This window comes from Musca autumnalis, unplaced genomic scaffold, assembly GCF_047663935.1.
Source record: "Musca autumnalis isolate F117 unplaced genomic scaffold, ASM4766393v1 scaffold_3, whole genome shotgun sequence".
In the NCBI taxonomy this organism is placed as follows: domain Eukaryota; kingdom Metazoa; phylum Arthropoda; class Insecta; order Diptera; family Muscidae; genus Musca; species Musca autumnalis.
Window position 1 is genome coordinate 38,177,466 of NW_027411866.1, and position 18,488 is coordinate 38,195,953.

An 18,488-nucleotide genomic window follows, 5' to 3' on the forward strand; every position below is an offset into this window, starting at 1 on the left:
GTTTCCAGCTTAAGTTTTTAGTCGTTTAAGGGAGGTATCATGAACAGTGGGCCTAACTTTCGGGTCATTAACGAGAATAAAATTACAGCGTTGTAATATATACTACAAAGACTACAGGTAGTAAAACTTGGATTCATCTGCCCCATGTACAGCAGGTGTTTTAAGGACTGATCATAAATATTGAGATATATCGGGGACTATATCCCACGAAGTATCTCTTTCCCTAAAAATTTACTGGTGTAGTCATAATCACAAAAACTATACGTTATTAAAATTTCAATACGATCTACAGGAGTGGAATTAAACTGCACATATAGTACACATTTGAAATATTTGTGAGCTGGTACCCGAAGGAGGTCATCGATATATGATCATATTCGAAGTTGATAAGCGAAGTTGTGATCTATTCGAGCTTTCAGAATTACTATGCACAAAGATTGGACCGGATCATGGTCTAAGATGGTATGGACTTGCCAAGGATGACAAGGACTACATTCGGCAAAAATTCAAAACTTGCACATAATTGAATAGTATACTTTTGTGTACGATTGCTAAGCCATGGGTGCATCAAGGCTCGGATGGTCATCCTCGGATGATATAACTCTCTTCACACTTTGATGGGAAGAAGGTTTATATTCAGCCTGCCTATTCACCCGGTTCTTTGCGGTGTTGTCGTCGATTTTGGTTTATAAAGATGCTGCTACGACCGATGACGCCTGCTTGGACCTTGGCCTCGACATCCGAGATGCCTTAGTTCCACAATTGCACTCTCGATAGCCTTAGATTTAGTAGCCGCTACAAGGGGTAGTTTTGACTTGGTCAGCATACAAGTAGGCTCTTGTTGTTGTTGCAGATTTGTCGGGGCCGGGGTATTAGTAGAGACAGACTCACTTTTCGACAAATTCCTCAGCAACATGAAGACCTCAAAACAATAATCCCTGTGCCAACTGAGGGCACTGCCTGATCGCTAAAAGATGTGTAGATCGCAATGTCGTCCACAACCTCATCCAACAGTGGCGTATTATTTTTCAGTGTCCACGAGTCAGTTATGACGTCCTCACAATAAGAATCTATGTTAGGTGCATTTTAATGCTCTTCGTCTTGTCCATATCTTGACGAATCTTCAACAATAACTAGGAAATATAATTGTTATTTATGATTGTGTTCTAAAAAGAATCAGTGAGATAAAGAGGTAGAGAGAATTGGGAAAGAAGACGAAGAAGTCGATCATGGCATATCTCTCTTTTACAAATATAAGTCATTTACAATAAAGATTACTGTACTTCACTGAGACTTTCAGATATCAAGAGGGCTCCATTATAATACAGACGTTATGACTTTATCTATAGAAAAACATCATGATCTTCTTTAAAAAGACCTCATGAACTTCTATAAGAGAACCTCATATTTTTCTATAAGAAGACCAAATGGTCTTCTATAAGAAGACCAAATGGTCTTCTATAAGAAGACCAAATGGTCTTCTATAAGAAGACCAAATGGTCTTCTTTAAGAAGACCTCATGGTCTTCTATAAGAAGACCTCATGGTCTTCGATAAGAAAACCTTTTAGTCTTCTATAAGAAGACCTCATGGTCTTTTATAAGAAGACATCATGGTCTTCGATAAGAAGACCTTATGGTCTTCTATAAGAAGACCTCATGGTCTTCTATAAGAAGAACCCATGGTCTTCTATAAGAAGAACCCATGGTCTTCTATATGAAGACCTCATGGTCTTCTATAAGAAGACCTCATGGTCTTCTATAAGAAGACCTCATGGTCTTCTATAAGAAGACCTCATGGTCTTCTATAAGAAGACCTCATGGTCTTCTATAAGAAGACCTCATAGTCTTCTATAAGAAGACCTCATGGTCTTCGATAAGAAAACCTTTTAGTCTTCTATAAGAAGACCTCATGGTCTTCTATAAGAAGACCTCATGGTCTTCTATAAGAAGACATCATGGTCTTCGATAAGAAGACCTAATGGTCTTTTATAAGAAAACCTTTTAGTCTTCTATAAGAAGACCTTATGGTCTTCTATAAGAAGACCTCATGGTCTTCTATAAGAAGAACCCATGGTCTTCTATAAGAAGAACCCATGGTCTTCTATATGAAGACTTCATGGTCTTCTATAAGAAGACCTCATGGTCTTCTATAAGAAGACCTCATGGTCTTCTATAAGAAGACCTCATGGTCTTCTATAAGAAGACCTCATGGTCTTCTATAAGAAGACCTCATGGTCTTCTATAAGAAGACCTCATGGTCTTCTATAAGAAGACCTCATGGTCTTCTATAAGAAGACCTCATGGTCTTCTATAAGAAGACCTCATGGTCTTCTATAAGAAGACCTCATGGTCTTCTATAAGAAGACCTCATGGTCTTCTATAAGAAGACCTCATGGTCTTCTATAAGAAGACCTCATGGTCTTCTATAAGAAGACCTCATGGTCTTCTATAAGAAGACCTCATGGTCTTCTATATGATGACCTCATGGTCTTCTATAAGAAGACCTCATGGTCTTTTATAAGAAGACCTGATGATCTTCTATAAGAAGACCTCATGGTCTTCTATAAGAAGACCTCATGGTCTTTTATAAGAAGACCTCATGGTCTTTTATAAAAAGACCTCATGGTCTTCTATAAGATGACCTCATGGTGTTTTTAAGAAGACCACATGGTCTTCTAAAAGAATTCCTCATGGTGTTCTATAAGAAGACCTCATGGTCTTTAATAAGAAGACCTCATAATCTTCTATAGGAAGACCTCATGTTCTTCTATAAGAAGACCTCATGTTCTTCTATAAGAAGACCTCATGGCCTTCTAAAAGAAGACCTCATGATCTTCTATAAAAAGACCTCTTGGTCTTCTAAAAGAAGACCCCATGGTCATCTATAAGAAGACCTCATGGTCTTCTATAAGAAGACCTTATGGTCTTCTATAAGAAGACCTTATGGTCTTCTATAAGAAGACCTTATGGTCTTCTATAAGAAGACCTCATGGTCTTCTATAAGATGACCTCATGGTCTTCTATAAGAAGACCTCATGGTCTTCTATAAGAAGACCTCATGGTCTTCTATAAGAAGACCTCATGGTCTTCTATAAGAAGACCTCATGGTCTTCTATAAGAAGACCTCATGGTCTTCTATAAGAAGACCTCATGGTCTTCTATAAGAAGACCTCATGGTCTTCTATAAGAAGACCTCATGGTCTTCTATAAGAAGACCTCATGGTCTTCTATAAGAAGACCTCATGGTCTTCTATAAGAAGACCTCATGGTCTTCTATAAGAAGACCTCATGGTCTTCTATAAGAAGACCTCATGGTCTTCTATAAGAAGACCTCATGGTCTTCTATAAGAAGACCTCATGGTCTTCTATAAGAAGACCTCATGGTCTTCTATAAGAAGACCTCATGGTCTTCTATAAGAAGACCTCATGGTCTTCTATAAGAAGACCTCATGGTCTTCTATAAGAAGACCTCATGGTCTTCTATAAGAAGACCTCATGGTCTTCTATAAGAAGACCTCATGGTCTTCTATAAGAAGACCTCATGGTCTTCTATAAGAAGACCTCATGGTCTTCTATAAGAGGACCTCATGGTCTTCTATAAGAAGACCTCATGGTCTTCTATAAGAAGACCTCATGGTCTTCTATAAGAAGACCTCATGGTCTTCTATAAGAAGACCTCATGGTCTTCTCTAAGAAGACCTCATGGTCTTCTATAAGAAGACCTCATGGTCTTCTATAAGAAGACCTCATGGTCTTCTATAAGAAGAACTCATGGTCTTCTATAAGAAGACCTCATGGTCTTCTATAAGAAGACCTCATGGTTTTCTATAAGAAGACCTCATAGTCTTCTATAAGAACACCTTATGGTCATCTATAAGAAGACCTTATGGTCATCTATAAGAAGACCTTATGGTCATCTATAAGAAGACCTTATGGTCATCTATAAGAAGACCTCATTGTCTTCTATAAGAAGACTTCATGGTCTTCTATAAAAAGACGTCATGGTCTTCTATAAGAAGACCTCATGGTCTTCTATAAGAAGACCTCATGGTCTTCTATAAGAAGACCTCATGGTCTTCTATAAGGGGACCTCATGGTTTTCTAAAGAAGCCCTCATGTTCTTCTATAAGAAGACCTTATGGTCTTCTATAAGAAGACCTCATGGTCTTCTATAGGAAGACCTCATGGTCTTCTATAAGAGGACCTCATGGTCTTCTATAAGAAGACCTCATGGTCTTCTATAAGAAGACCTCATGGTCTTCTATAAGAAGACCTCATGGTCTTCTATAAGAAGACCTCATGGTCTTCTATAAGAAGTCCTCGTGGTCCTCTAAAAGAAGACCTCATGGCCTTCTATAAGAAGACCTCATGGCCTTCTATAAGAAGACCTCATGGTCTTCTATAAGAAGACCTCATGGTCTTCTATAAGAAGACCTCATGGTCTTCTATAAGAAGACCTCATGGTCTTCTATAAGAAGACCTCATGGTCTTCTATAAGAAGACCTCATGGTCTTCTATAAGAAGACCTCATGGTCTTCTATAAGAAGACCTCATGGTCTTCTATAAGAAGACCTCATGGTCTTCTATAAGAAGACCTCATGGTCTTCTATAAGAAGACCTCATGGTCTTCTATAAGAAGACCTCATGGTCTTCTATAAGAAGACCTCATGGTCTTCTATAAGAAGACCTCATGGTCTTCTATAAGAAGACCTCATGGTCTTCTATAAGAAGACCTCATGGTCTTCTATAAAAAGACTTCATGGTCTTCTATAAGAAGACCTCATGGTCTTCTATAAGAAGACCTCATGGTCTTCTATAAGAAGACCTCATGGTCTTCTATAAGAAGACCTCATGGTCTTCTATAAGAAGACCTCATGGTCTTCTATAAGAAGACCTCATGGTCTTCTATAAGAAGACCTCATGGTCTTCTATAAGAAGACCTCATGGTCTTCTATAAGAAGACCTCATGGTCTTCTATAAGAAGACCTCATGGTCTTCTATAAAAAGACTTCATGGTCTTCTATAAGAAGACCTCATGATATTCTATAAGAAGACTTCATAGTCTTCTATAAAAAAATCTTATGGTCTTCTCTATACGAAGACCACTTGGTTATGGTATTCTCTATGAGGATCTCATGGTTTTAATTAAGAAGACATCATGGTCTTCTATAAGAAGACATCACGGTCTTCTATAGGAAGACCTCATGGTCTTCTATAAGATGTCCTCGTGGTCTTCTATAAGAAGATCTCATGGTCTTCTATAAGAAGACCTCATGGTCTTCTATAACAAGACGGCATGGTCTTCTATAAGAAGACATCATGATCTTCTATAAGAAGACCTCATGGTCTTCTATAAGAAGACCTCATGATATTCTATAAGAAGAGTTCATAGTCTTCTATAAAAAAAATCTTATGGCCTTCTCTATACGAAGACCACTTGGTTATGGTATTCTCTATGAGGATCTCATAGTCTTAATTAAGAAGACATCATGGTCTTCTATATAAAGACATCACGGTCTTTTATAGGAAGACCTCATGGTCTTCTATAAGATGTCCTCGTGGTCTTCTATAAGAAGATCTCATGGTCTTCTATAAGAAGACCTCATGGTCTTCTATAAGAAGACCTCATGGTCTTCTATAACAAGACAGCATGGTCTTCTATAAGAAGACATCATGATCTTCTATAAGAAGACCTCATGGTCTTCTATAAGAAGACCTCATGATCTTCTATAAGAAGACATCATGGTCTTCTATAAGAAGACCTTATGGTCTTCGCTCTACGAAGAGTTCGTGGATATCCATAAGAAGACCTCATGGTCTTCTATAAGAAGACCTCACGGTCTTCTATAAGAAGACCTCATGGTCTTCTATAAAAAAAGACCTATTGGTCTTCTATAAGAAGACCTTATGCTCTTCTATAAAACAATTTTATGGTCTTCTCTACACGAAGAACTCATGGCCTTGTATAAGGAGACCTCACTCATAGTATTTTATCACACCAAAATCTATTTATTATTTCTCTTCTTCTCCAAATCCATGCTATTTTTGGACTATAAAATCTCGGCTAACAACCAGTTCAGCTTCTTTTCTTCTACTGTGCTCATTATTCAAGCTGACAGAATAATTAAAACCATTCAATTGAAAATTTGATGGATTTTTAATTGGGGGCCTTATTTGAAAACTGGCACAAATAAAAAAAAAACAGCCAATAGCAATAGACATGCGAATGTAGATAAGTTTGTCTTAAAGTGTGTTCGGAAATTGTCCATCTATCAGCCAGCTCAAAATTGACTATTTAATTTGTTTTGTTAATGCCTTTTGTTAAAATTGTTACATTTTGACAAATGATTTAATAAAGTTGTGGCAAAAACAACAGCAACAACAACGTCGTACATATTATTAAAAGCAAACAAATAAATTCAGGTTATCAAGAGTTTTTGTTGTGGCGTTTGAAGGAAATTTGTGTTGGGCTTGTTATTTTTCTAAGCTGTTGGTTGGATGTTTTTTTTTCAATTTTATTGGTTGGCTATTTTAACTACCCAAGAAGCAAGAGCCTTGTTTGAGTGTGTTCGCTGTTCACCTGTTAACCTATTTTTCATGTGAAACCAGTTTTTGAATGTATGTAGTTATGGGTGTAAATCGAAATTTGCATTCCTTGTAACAAACATAGGATTGATTGAATATCTAGTCTACAGGCGGAGACTGTAAAAGAATAATTTAAAAGTGCCTGTGATAGTGCTCACCTTTTAGGCCAGAACCACATTTCACTTACATTGTATTTAGCTGTTATTTGTTTTAGTCCATAACTTAGAATGCAAAATGCCATGTTGATTATTGCCTCGGGCTTGAGGCCTTAAAAATGTCGATCTAAACTTTAAATACGAGACATAGCCTTTGTTGAAAGTAAATATTTAGACCCTCATTATCTTTATATTTCTTCCTCTTCCATTCTGGATAAGCTACACCTTTATGGACAATTGTTTTTGATAAAAATAATTTCATCCAAACCTTTATTATATGATTTATTATATGATTTATCAAATTCCTATCATCCTAAATTAACACACTTTTCCAATCATGATTTTCGATTTTTGTTGTATTCCAATAAAATAATTTTACATTAAACAATTATTATTTTTTCGTCTCTATACCTAAACAAGTGTTGATATTCAGTTAGGTATTTCAGTCAAGGCATAATTAAACTGTACAGTTCAATTAAGAAATCTCTTGTTATTTGTTGTTGTTATTGTCGTTTTTGTATCCGTTTGCTATGTGAATTGTTGATATCTGGCTAAAAAGTGCTGTTTTTCTAAAACACAAAATAAACACTTTCAACGATACATCATCAGTGGAAAACAATGGCACATTAGCCGTTATAATTGACCACTTTACATGGTTGGGGAGCTTTAATAAACCGAACTGCCATGAATTAACGGGGCAAATGAGATGATTCCATTCATAAAAGGCCAACCTACAGTTGTCTAATAAAAAACAATAATCATAACGAGATTTTATTGGTAACCAATTAGTGAGTGAAGTGAAGGGTAGGCGTTTTTTTTTATTTTTTTGCTTCTACAAGTTTCTTGTTTAGAAAGGTGAGAAAATTAATTAATTAATACTTTTAAATATTTTTTGTTAATACGTTTTATGTGGTTGTTTTTTTTTTCAAATTTCAGTTTTTTCTTACTGCTGCTACTTTTCTGCTAACTTCCAACTTCATCCCCTAATAATAGCTGCCAGTTGGCAGTTGAACTTTTTGTCTTTTACATTCATTTCGTGACGCCAGATGTCGCTCGTGTTGAGCTTATTACATTTTATAGCTAATTGGTTTCTTTGTTGTTGGGTTTGGGACTTAGCTAACGGTCTGCTAAAACCTAATGGGTAATTTGAGGTTATGTTAATTACAACTAGACAATTCATTTGCCTACAGGGGAAATAATTTGTATTGCTACTAAGAAACATCAAGGAAGAAAGTGAGTTCTCAGATACTACAAGTAAAAGAAGTGGTAAGTTCGGAACTTTTTATACCAGTGTTAATCACCACTGGGCTCGCGAGCCGTGTTGTGTGAACACACACAATTTCATTTGTGGTGAGTTTGAACGTTGCTCTCACCACCGATCATCTTCTTTGTTTTAGCATGAATTAACGCACACGATGTTTATCTAGAGAGGGATAGATAATCTCGTGTGTGTGCCCAACACAAACGCAGCGGTTGAATTTGTTGTTGCTGGTGAACACTGTTTTATACCCTCCACCATGAAATACATATAAGTTAATTTTCCCTTCCTGTCCACAATTTTAAATAGATGTATTTGGTGACCACGGAAACCCAAATGCTTATACTACATATAAGTTCAGGAAATATATCAAAAAATATCTTTAATCGGGTGCCACCTTTATATGGGTGCTATGTAAAAGTGTGGAATTATGTTGAAAACTTTTCGGTTTAGAAGTTTTGGGACCACTGGAAACATCAAATAACAGGTAGTTAATTAAAAAATAGTTAAATTTCCTAATAACCTATAATAGTTATACATATAAGGGCTATACCGAGACATGAACCCATGTAGACAATTATTAGGTTAGGTTAAAAAGAGGGGCGCAGGTCGCCACATATCCAATGGACATACACTTAAGCCAGAGTAGGCCTGTTGTACACTCTAGACTAATTGAAGAAAAGGTCATATTTGGTCTCTTTATTATTTTAGGAATTCTCTGCCCTTGACAAAACCCCTTAACTGTTTATCATCATTTACCGTTATCTGATTAAGTTCCGGTATAGTGTCGGTCCCTAAAGACTGGGACCTGATATTTGCGAAAGCTGGGCATTGGCAAAGAAAGTGTTCCAACGTTTCGTCGTCCTCTGCGCATGCCCTGCATAAGCTGTTATCTGCGTATTTAATTTTATGCAGATGAGCTTGTAGGCCCAAGTGACCAGTAAGGATACCTGTTAGCCTACTAATGTCTGCCTTACCTAATAATAGTAAGCTTTTAGTTTTATCATCGTTTGGATCCCCCCAGATGATCTTAGTGGTTTTCCCTATCTCCTGTCTATTCCATAGGTATGTATGCGCCTGTTTTGCATATTTTTTTTAATTCTAGACGTGACGCATTTAGAGGCTTTGCGCTGTCTAAGTTTACTTTGCTAGTTCCCTGCCATTTTTGCCAGAGAATTTGCTCTATCATTACCTTTAATTCGCGCATGGCCTGGTACCCATATGATACGCACTATTCCTTGCTGGGAATAATTGTTTATCGTATTTATGCAGTCCAGTACAGTTTTTGATTTTACTGTATTGGATGTTATTGCATTGATTGCCATTTTACTTTCCGTAAGGACGTTTACGGTAGTTGGTCTCGAGTTAGCATTAAACCAGTTCAGACACTCTGTGATCGCCCTGATATCCGTTTGAAGGACCGTATTGTAATCCGGCAACCGAAGAGAGATTTCGGTCTCTGGTTCTTCAATAAAAAGTCCCAGTCCCGTCCTCCGCCCTAACATCGAGCCGTCTGTATAACATCAGTTTCCAGGTGGCTTTTCAGCTAAAGTCCCGCCGATCCACGAGTCTCTGTCAGGTTAATGTTTCACACGAGACAACTACAATTGTTTCGGGTATACGGTCCGAATTAACGTTATCCATTGACTCCCCCGTTGTTACCTGTATAATTTTTTAATGGTATGTTACGTGGTCCTTTTTGCTCCACTCGTCTGTCGCCTTCAGTCTTATGGCTGCGACGGCAGCTTCATACCTTCTAGTGCCCTCGTTGGTGTTGTCCTCATAGCACCACCTACGCCTCTTTGGATTTTTTTTTAAATTTTTATATTAAATTTTTTATCCATCGTTGTCCACCAGAGTACTGATGCGTATGTTAGGATGGGTCTAACTACGCTTTTGTGCAGCCAGTGTGTCTTATTTGGATTGAGACCCCATTTAGAGCCTATGGCCCTTCTACAGGTTGACCAACATCTGTATGCTTTGTTGGCTCGTTCTTGGATATGAGCCTTCAATTTAAGTTTCCTATCCAGGATTACTCCCAGATATTTGACCTTATTGGAAATCTTAAAAGTCTTGTTAAGGAAAACAGGTTCCTGGACGTGACCCAGATTTGTTTTCCTAGTGAAAAAACATATTTCTGTTTTTTCCGGGTTTACGTTTAGACCTCTTGATCTAGCCCAGTTATATGCAAGTTTAAAGGCCGATTCGGCCCTTCTGCATAACAAATTAGGGTTCTTTCTCCTCAGAAGAATTATAAAGTCGTCTGCGTAACAGACTGGTTCAAATCCCTCTTTGGTTAACGTCCTCAGTAGGCTATTTATGGTAGTAACCAACAGGAGAGGTGACAAAATCCCGGACCTCTTATCGTTTATTACGAATCTCTCCTTTCCTTATTACGAATCTTTTTCGTAGGCAGATGTCCTCTCTCGAAGGGGACAGCTTTCTTCGAATGACTCTACTATAATCTCCGTTAGTTTATTGACTTTCTTATCTATGTCTTCTGTGCTGAGGCATTCATAATTCTTCTGCCCTAGCATCTCTTTAGTTAGTTTTCCATACTTTGTCCGGTTGGTTTTGGATTTGTTCCGGAAACTTATTGGTTTCGGCGGCGGCCGTGTTAGTTCAAACCTTATATACCTATGGTCTGAGAAGGAGTGCTCCTCCGAGACCCTCCAGTTAAGTACCTCGTTTATAAGATTGTCTGAATATATAGTTATACCCAATACCTCCTCTCTAATTTTGTTAACAAAGGTGGGTGTATTCCCTGTGTTAAGTGTTATTAGGTCGTTAGTATTCAAGTAATCTAAAAGGGCTTGGCCCATTTTGTTAGTATTAGTACTTCCGCACGTGCATTCCAACCACAAGGAGAGTACCATCTTCATGCTCCTCCCTGTGGAAGACCTCCCATCTCTTCACATCTAATGTGCTGTTCTGACGACCAAAGGCCTCGAGCATGCGTTCCGTCTCGAACTTGCTGCTCCAACCTCCGACAAAAACGGATGCCTTAGAAGGTCTTTCCTCACCTGCTTGAGTTTCCTGCTTTCCCATGGAGGTCTTATACTACTGACAATATCCTTGAAGGCGGCAATGTTTGCATTCTGGGCAAATTGGTAAAGAATCATGTCCCTTTTGACCCCGCTGCTGACAATTTGAATTGGATCTCCTCCCTGCATTAGGTGATCCAAAATCAAGTTATTGACCTCATCTTCAATGGCTTGAATTTGGTCCTTGGGTAGCTTGCCGGAACCTCTACTGGTGTCGATCACTGCATAGCAGAGCTCGTCCCAGTAGCGTTTCTTTGCTACCTTGGCGTAAGATAGCGGCTCTTTACCGGTTTCCGCAGCCCTCTTCCTCTTCCACTTGGTCCGGGATTTCTTTACGAAAACCCCAGGTTCTGCAGTCGATTACGCGGCCGGGCACACCTTTTTCATGTTTGAGATCACTTTGTCGCCTTCAGCCAAGGGATTCTCGGAACAGCCTCCTTTGCGAGGTTCTTGACGCGGTTTGCTCGAATCATTTGAAGGTGTGGAGCTCTTTTTCTTTTTTGTTGGCTTTGCAGTGTTCTGCTCTTCAGGAGATCTGATCCTCTTCCCAGCTTACAAAGAAGTTGAGGGTGTGTTCGTGACCTCTTTGGGAGCATCCTGCAAAATTGCCTCTTTGCATGCCTGTTGCTTCTTGAGCTTGCGCCGTTAAGCCCCAGACAGCTGTTTTTTGTGTGTTGTGAGGTTTTCAAAGCCCTTACCCACATCATCTATCATCTTGTGGATCTCCACCTTTTTGCGGTTTTCCATGATGGTTTTATTTGTTTGATATTCGGAGTCTGAGTCACTTCCTGAATCTGAAGGCTGGGTCGAGCTTGAGCTTCCCCTGAGTTCCTTAGCTTCCTCCCTGTAATTGCCCTTAGGCTGTGTGCTTGTCGCATTACCTTCGACCACATATGCCAAGGCACCCACATCTGTGGGAGAGATTTGCTTACGATCGCATGACTCGACTCGTGACTCGTAGGCAGATCAACAACACCTGCCGGTACTGGGTTTATTAAGCCCTGCACCGTAACTTTATTACCTTTTCCGACTTTCTTCATATTTGTTTTTTGCTTTAGGGGAACACTCCCATAGTCAGTTTTTTGTCCGCGGGGAAAATAATTTCCCAGAGGCAGGTGATCACACAACTTCGCACCGAAAACAGGTCATACCACAAGTGATTTCCCTAGTTAATAAACGAAGTAGTATGATCATCCACCTCTACCTATCCGCCGGTTGGGACACGCCCGGTAGGTGAACTGACACACACCCTCGGGTAGACACAATTATTGGTGGATACGTTTTGTGGCCACTGAGAACTTCAAATTGCTAAAAACAGCTAATTCGGTTAAAAAATTTTAGTTTAATTCCACAAAAACCACGGAAATCGGGAAATATCGATATATGGGGGATATACAAAAACAGGGACCTATGTTGAAAATTTTTGGTGCAGATATATGGAGGCTACACCGAGACATGGGCCTTTGTTGACAATTTTCGGTAGAGTAGTTTTGTGACAACTGGGAGATTCAAACGTCAAATTGCAGGTATTTCTGTCAAATAAGTTAGCTAATCTCCTCAAAATACCGAAAATAGGGAGGCACCGTTATATGAGTGGTATACCGAAACATGGACATATGTTAACGATTTTTAGCGTAAATGCTTCGGGACCATTGGGAACCTCAAGAGTAAAATTACAGGTGTGGGGTCAAATAAAACCCTCAAAACACCGAAAATCGTGAGGTCAATTAAAAATGTGTAACATAGGTTAATTTTTTGGTATAGCCTCTATATAACAGAGAAATTAACCTATGTTACACATTTTTAATTGAGATGTTTTGTGACCACTGGGAGCCTCAAACGTCAAATTGCAGGTACTTCTGTCAAACTCCTCAAAATACCGAGGTTCGGGAGGTTCCAAAGCTATATGATGAAAACTTTTGTTGGAACCTCAAATGTCAAATTACAGATAATTTGGTCCACAAATGTGAATAAAATCCTACAAATACCGAAAATCGGGAGGTACTGTTATATGGGCGCTATATCAAAATATGGACATATGTTTAAAATTTTTGGTTGAGAATTTTTGTGATCACATGGAATGTTACATTACAGCTGTTCTGTCAAAAAATGTAGCTAAAATTCTCAAAATACCGAAAATCGGGAGGTGTTGTTATATGGGGTCTATACCAAAACAAGGGCCTATGTTGACAATTTTTGGTTAGGAAATTTCGTGACCACTGGAAATCTGATATGGGCCTATGTTGACAATTTTCGGTTGAGAAGTTTCTTGGCAAGGATTCTGAGTACTCATCCAACAACGCTTCAGAGTATTGCCCAATACCTCTAATGTTCAGCTGGCAGAAAGGAATTTCCGAGACATAATCAGCCGCTCATCATATTCCTGTTGGTCGAATAGCTGAAATAAGACCTAATTTCCTAGCAGAGGCGGGGAGATTAGCGAAGGACCGTGATGAGCTTCACCGTACGAACCCTAGCGACCCCATTGGCAGAGAACTGAAATTGGAAGTCAATAGAATGGTCGGTGAGCACAAGGGAAAAAAAGTGGCCAGAGCATCTGAAGTGCTACAACATTGAAATCGGTAGCAGTAAACTGTGGACAACGCTTAAGGCTTTATCGAATTCTGATAAAAAGGATGATGTGATTCTGTCGTATTTAACGGGGTGGTTGTGACAGCTCCGAAGAGGTGCACGGGTTATGTTAGTCGACAATTTATTAAGCACCCCGATAACGATCCGGTTTTTATGTCCTTTGCGATCGCTTCCAGCCGATGGAGGATGCTGCAGATGTTATCCGAGGCGAAAAATCATTCAAAGGGCTTGAACCTGACAGAATTCCAATGGTGATGCTAAAGCAACTGGATAAACCTGGAGTCGAGTATCCGTTCACAAACATCTCAGAAGAGACAAAGGGACTTCTCTCATATCAATGAGTGCACCCCGATTCATATTAGCTCGGTGATATGGGACCTTCTGTTTATCGCCGAGTCCGAAATGCGTGCTGACGACACCACTTGTAGAGAAATTTTACATGGCTGAAATACTCAGGAAATGTCGCCTACATTACTGTGGGGTATTTTGGTACCGTTGAAAATTTGTTGAAGTAGCCTGGATGTGGAATCCAACCACAGACCTACTGACCTACCTACAGGGCGGGTGAGCATACCACTGCTACCCTAATAATTCCGAAGCGTAACAAATGGGCAGGGTGTTTCCGTTATTAAAACCTGGTACGGGTGCCATGGAAGTTGAGCCATACGGGCCGATCTCAGTACCAAATATACTTGAGGCGTTACTCCTCCCCAGCATCAGAGTGTATTATCCAGTTGCGGATTATTAACACGGATTCTGGAAGCAGCATAGTGACGCAGCAGCACTTCATACCATTTCCATAAATATTAGCCGAGGTCTCAACCAGTACAAGTCGTGAACATAACAGAGATGTTAGCATTAGGCTTTACTAAAGGATGAATGATATCTCCGGAACTGTTAAACCTCTAATTTTCTGCCTATTACGCGATAAATGCCTATTACATTGATTTTGCTGAGTTCTTCCTCGACTAAGTCAACATTCACACTGTTCACATAGCCGGAAGTACTTGTGGAGCAGCTAAAGATCGGTCTTTGATGAACTATGCATCGCCGGTGTGGTTTGCCAACGTAAGTGATAGGCAATGGAAAAACTTGCAAATTTGCCAGAATCAGCCCTGAGAACCGCAATAGGGTTTCTCTTCTTGTCTTAGGTGGATAATTTACATAAGGAGACTAATACCCCGGTTACACTTAACCGGATTAACCCAGTGGGTTTGGGTTTCAAATGTCAACTTTATAGCGAAAACGTCAAATAAATCCTAATGAAGTGAGTTAATCCGGCAAAAACTCTAGTGTAACCGCACTATAAGATCATACTGGTGCGTCGACAGAACAGAATGTTTTCGATGCAATATCTGTTTGGATGGTATAGACAAAACCATCCAAATCACCATTTAGTGGATAGGTACCACCCGCATATGATCTAGTCGGGGAGTTCCAAAGTTACAAAAGAGAACCTCTACATGAACAGGCTTATCGGCCACGTTTGAGGAATATTTATACTGATGCAGTCGCCGAGGCTATAATAGCCGGAAGAACGACAGCTTTATAGACAAGCAGCGTTGCAGCCTCATTTCTTACTGGGCCAGGATTGCTAACACAGCGCGGGACATCTGCCCAGAATGCAATACCTGTCCGCATTTTTTTTAACTGCCCAGCCAAACCAACTCAATTAACTCCACTGTCATTATGCTATAATGCTATTGAGGTGGCGTCTTTTCTGAACTTGGGGTTGGAAGCAGAGCCGCACAAATCAATAAAATAAAATGGTATGGAGAGGTAGAAGATTACCGTTAGCAAATAAACTTGCTTAATTTTAATTGAGACTAACAATAACAAGTAAAAAGCATTAAGTTCGGCCGAGTCGAACTTTTTATACCCTTCACCATTAAAAATTCTGAACTTTTATGAAATAATTACTTTTCACACTTTTATGTGGAGATTTTTTGAAGTACTGGGAATCCCAAATGCCTAATTTTAGTTAATTCGGTCGCACGGAAAAATCGCACGGTACCGTCGGAAGGGGGTGTTCACAGTTTTGATAGAAAAGTTTTTAACCACTGAAAACCATATATGCCAAGGCAATCCAATCTTGTCCGAAAATATAGATAAAACTAAAATACCTGAAATCGGAACCCCAAATGTTAAATTACAGTTAGTTCGGTCCGAAAATGTAGGTAAAATCCACAAAATACCGAAAATCGGAAGGTGCCGTTATATGGGGGCTACACCAAAGAATGAACCTAAGGATCTATTTCGTAAGCAATGGAAACATAAAATGTAAAATTACAGATAGTTCGGTAGCTAAAATCCTCAAAATACCGAAATTTGGGGGTTATCGTTATATGGCGGATATACCAAAACATGGACCTATGTTGTCAATTTTTTTGATGGAACCACTGGAAACCTGAAATGTGAAATTATAGGTAGTTCGGTCCAAAAGTGTAGCCAAAATCCTGAAAATCGGGAGGTACCGTTATATGGCGGGCTTTACCAAAACATGGACCTATGTAGACAATTTTTGTTGGAGATGTTTTGTGACCACTGAGAATCTCATACGTTAAATAGCAGGTCCAAAAATGTAGCTAAAATCCGCAAAATACCGAAAATCGGGAGGTACCGTTATATGGCGGATATACCAAAACATGGACCTATATTGACGATTTTGGGTGCAGACGTTTGGTGACCACTGGGAACCTCAGATGTCAAATTACAACTAGTTCGGCTAAAAATTGTTGTTAAAATCCTCAAATACCGAAAATCGAGAGGTACCGTTATATCATCATGGAACTTGACCTGCCTGCAAACAAAAGATGCATCTTTCCAAATTGCAGCGTCCTATCTCCATTTATGTGGATCCTAGAGTGATTACAACAGGCGGACGGTGGGACATGCATATATTGTCTCATAATTTTATCCATATATACTTCATATGGTCGCAAATGATTATTTCAATGCGCTACAAACGGAAAAACAAACTTAATATACTCTCCATACTATGGTGGAGGGTATAAAAATGGCAGGGAAACTAGAAAACCCCCAATAAATTTGTATAGACCGATGGTTATTTGAAATTGTTGTATTACATATCAATGTACATAGAAGTATCCACATTTGGTCTCTACCCATTTTCCTCTCAATCTATCATATAATTTACTACCCCTATTTTTGTAATTGGTAATTTAAGGATTTTCATAGTGGTTGCATAAAAACTACATAACCAAAATTGATGATTGCAGATGACATTTGTATATAACTCTAAATATAAGTACCTATTTCCCTTAAAACCATAATGGCGGCAGCAGTTCTGTTTGTGCGGAGTAAATATTTGCATTTTGGTTTTCCACAACAGAAAAAAAAATCTCAAGTGGTGTTAGGCTTGAGTACACATCAGTTGGACCTTTACCACCAGAATCTGTGAAACTATAATTGTTTAATTTCGATTTGGGCGTTTTTCTACTTTTTTAACCACTCATCCCTAATCTTTAGATAATTTGGAAGATTTTTGCTGTTGCTACTCAAAAAACAAACACACACACTCACGCAGGGAATTTGAAACAACCCCTAGGATATTGTGTGCAGTAGGTTTAGTGGTGTTAGCATCCTTTATTTCAGAGGGTATCTTTCTTAGCATGTGATGTTGTTTGTTCTGGGCTTGAGTGTAGGATAGGACGAAATGATCACACAGCATGCTTATTTGAATGTGTGTCTGTCTCTCTGTTTGCGTGTGAGTCTGCCTTATTTCCAAGTGTCATTTCAAGTGGATGATAAACCAATTTGTTAAATTCTCGCTACAAAATTAGTGTGAATAATGGGATTAGTGTTAAAAAGTTGATGAAGGGTGCAATTTTGATGATTTGCTTCATAGCCAGCCATCATAACACGAAAATGACGAGGACAACAACGACGATGATGATGTGTTTATGATGGATGAGATGTGTTGTTGTAGATTTCAGTGGATGATATGAGTGGTATATTTGAATGAGAGATGTTGTGGATGATTTGTTGTTTTTTTATAATTTCAAATTTTGAAATTATTAGAAAATGGTGGATGTTTTTTTTTTTTGTTATTCAAGATTGTGTTATAAAAATCATCATCAATGCATCATAAACAAGGACGTAGCCAAGGATCAAAAGTATTTTTTTAGATGTCATAAGTTGAGAAATATAACGATGTGAAAAGGTTGGACCAATGTTCTTTCTGCCCACTACCCAATTGAGTGGGTCACTCTAGGTTTTTTTAGAGCTTTAGAGCCATTAAGCAATTTTGCATGGTATTGTCTATGAAAATATATCCCATTTTATTAAGGACCACAAGATATAACCTTTGCTAAAACTTTCAACACTCTCCTCGAATAGCCCTGAAATTGCTCTTCTTCAAAAATTTGTTGGTTTTAAAAGGAGGTTCATGGAACTCGAAGTATGTTTGGAAGAAATATTACTATTTTCAAAATTTCGGACAGGTCGGATACTCAATTCGTAAGTCATGTAACACATCAGTCATACTAGTACGACTACAAGGACTACCTTTAGTGAATTCGAACCAAGACGATCCTCGAATGGGGTTTAAACTGCACCTAAGCAACATTTTTGAACTTTTGAAGGACTCGAAAAAATAATAATTCGATTTCTGTCAAAAAGGGCTCATCAGTTGGAGTTGTTGAAGCTCATTTGTGCATACTTTCTGTTATATAGTTCTGGTTCCATTTTGTTCAGATTAAAAAATTCTGCAACCTCGACTGGCTGCGTCCATAAAGAATCGTTAACAAGGTGATTGAGTTTAGTTGGCAGTTAAACAGAAGCAGAGCGTCGGGTATTGTAACGTAAATTCGAGTCCAATAAGAGTAGAAGTG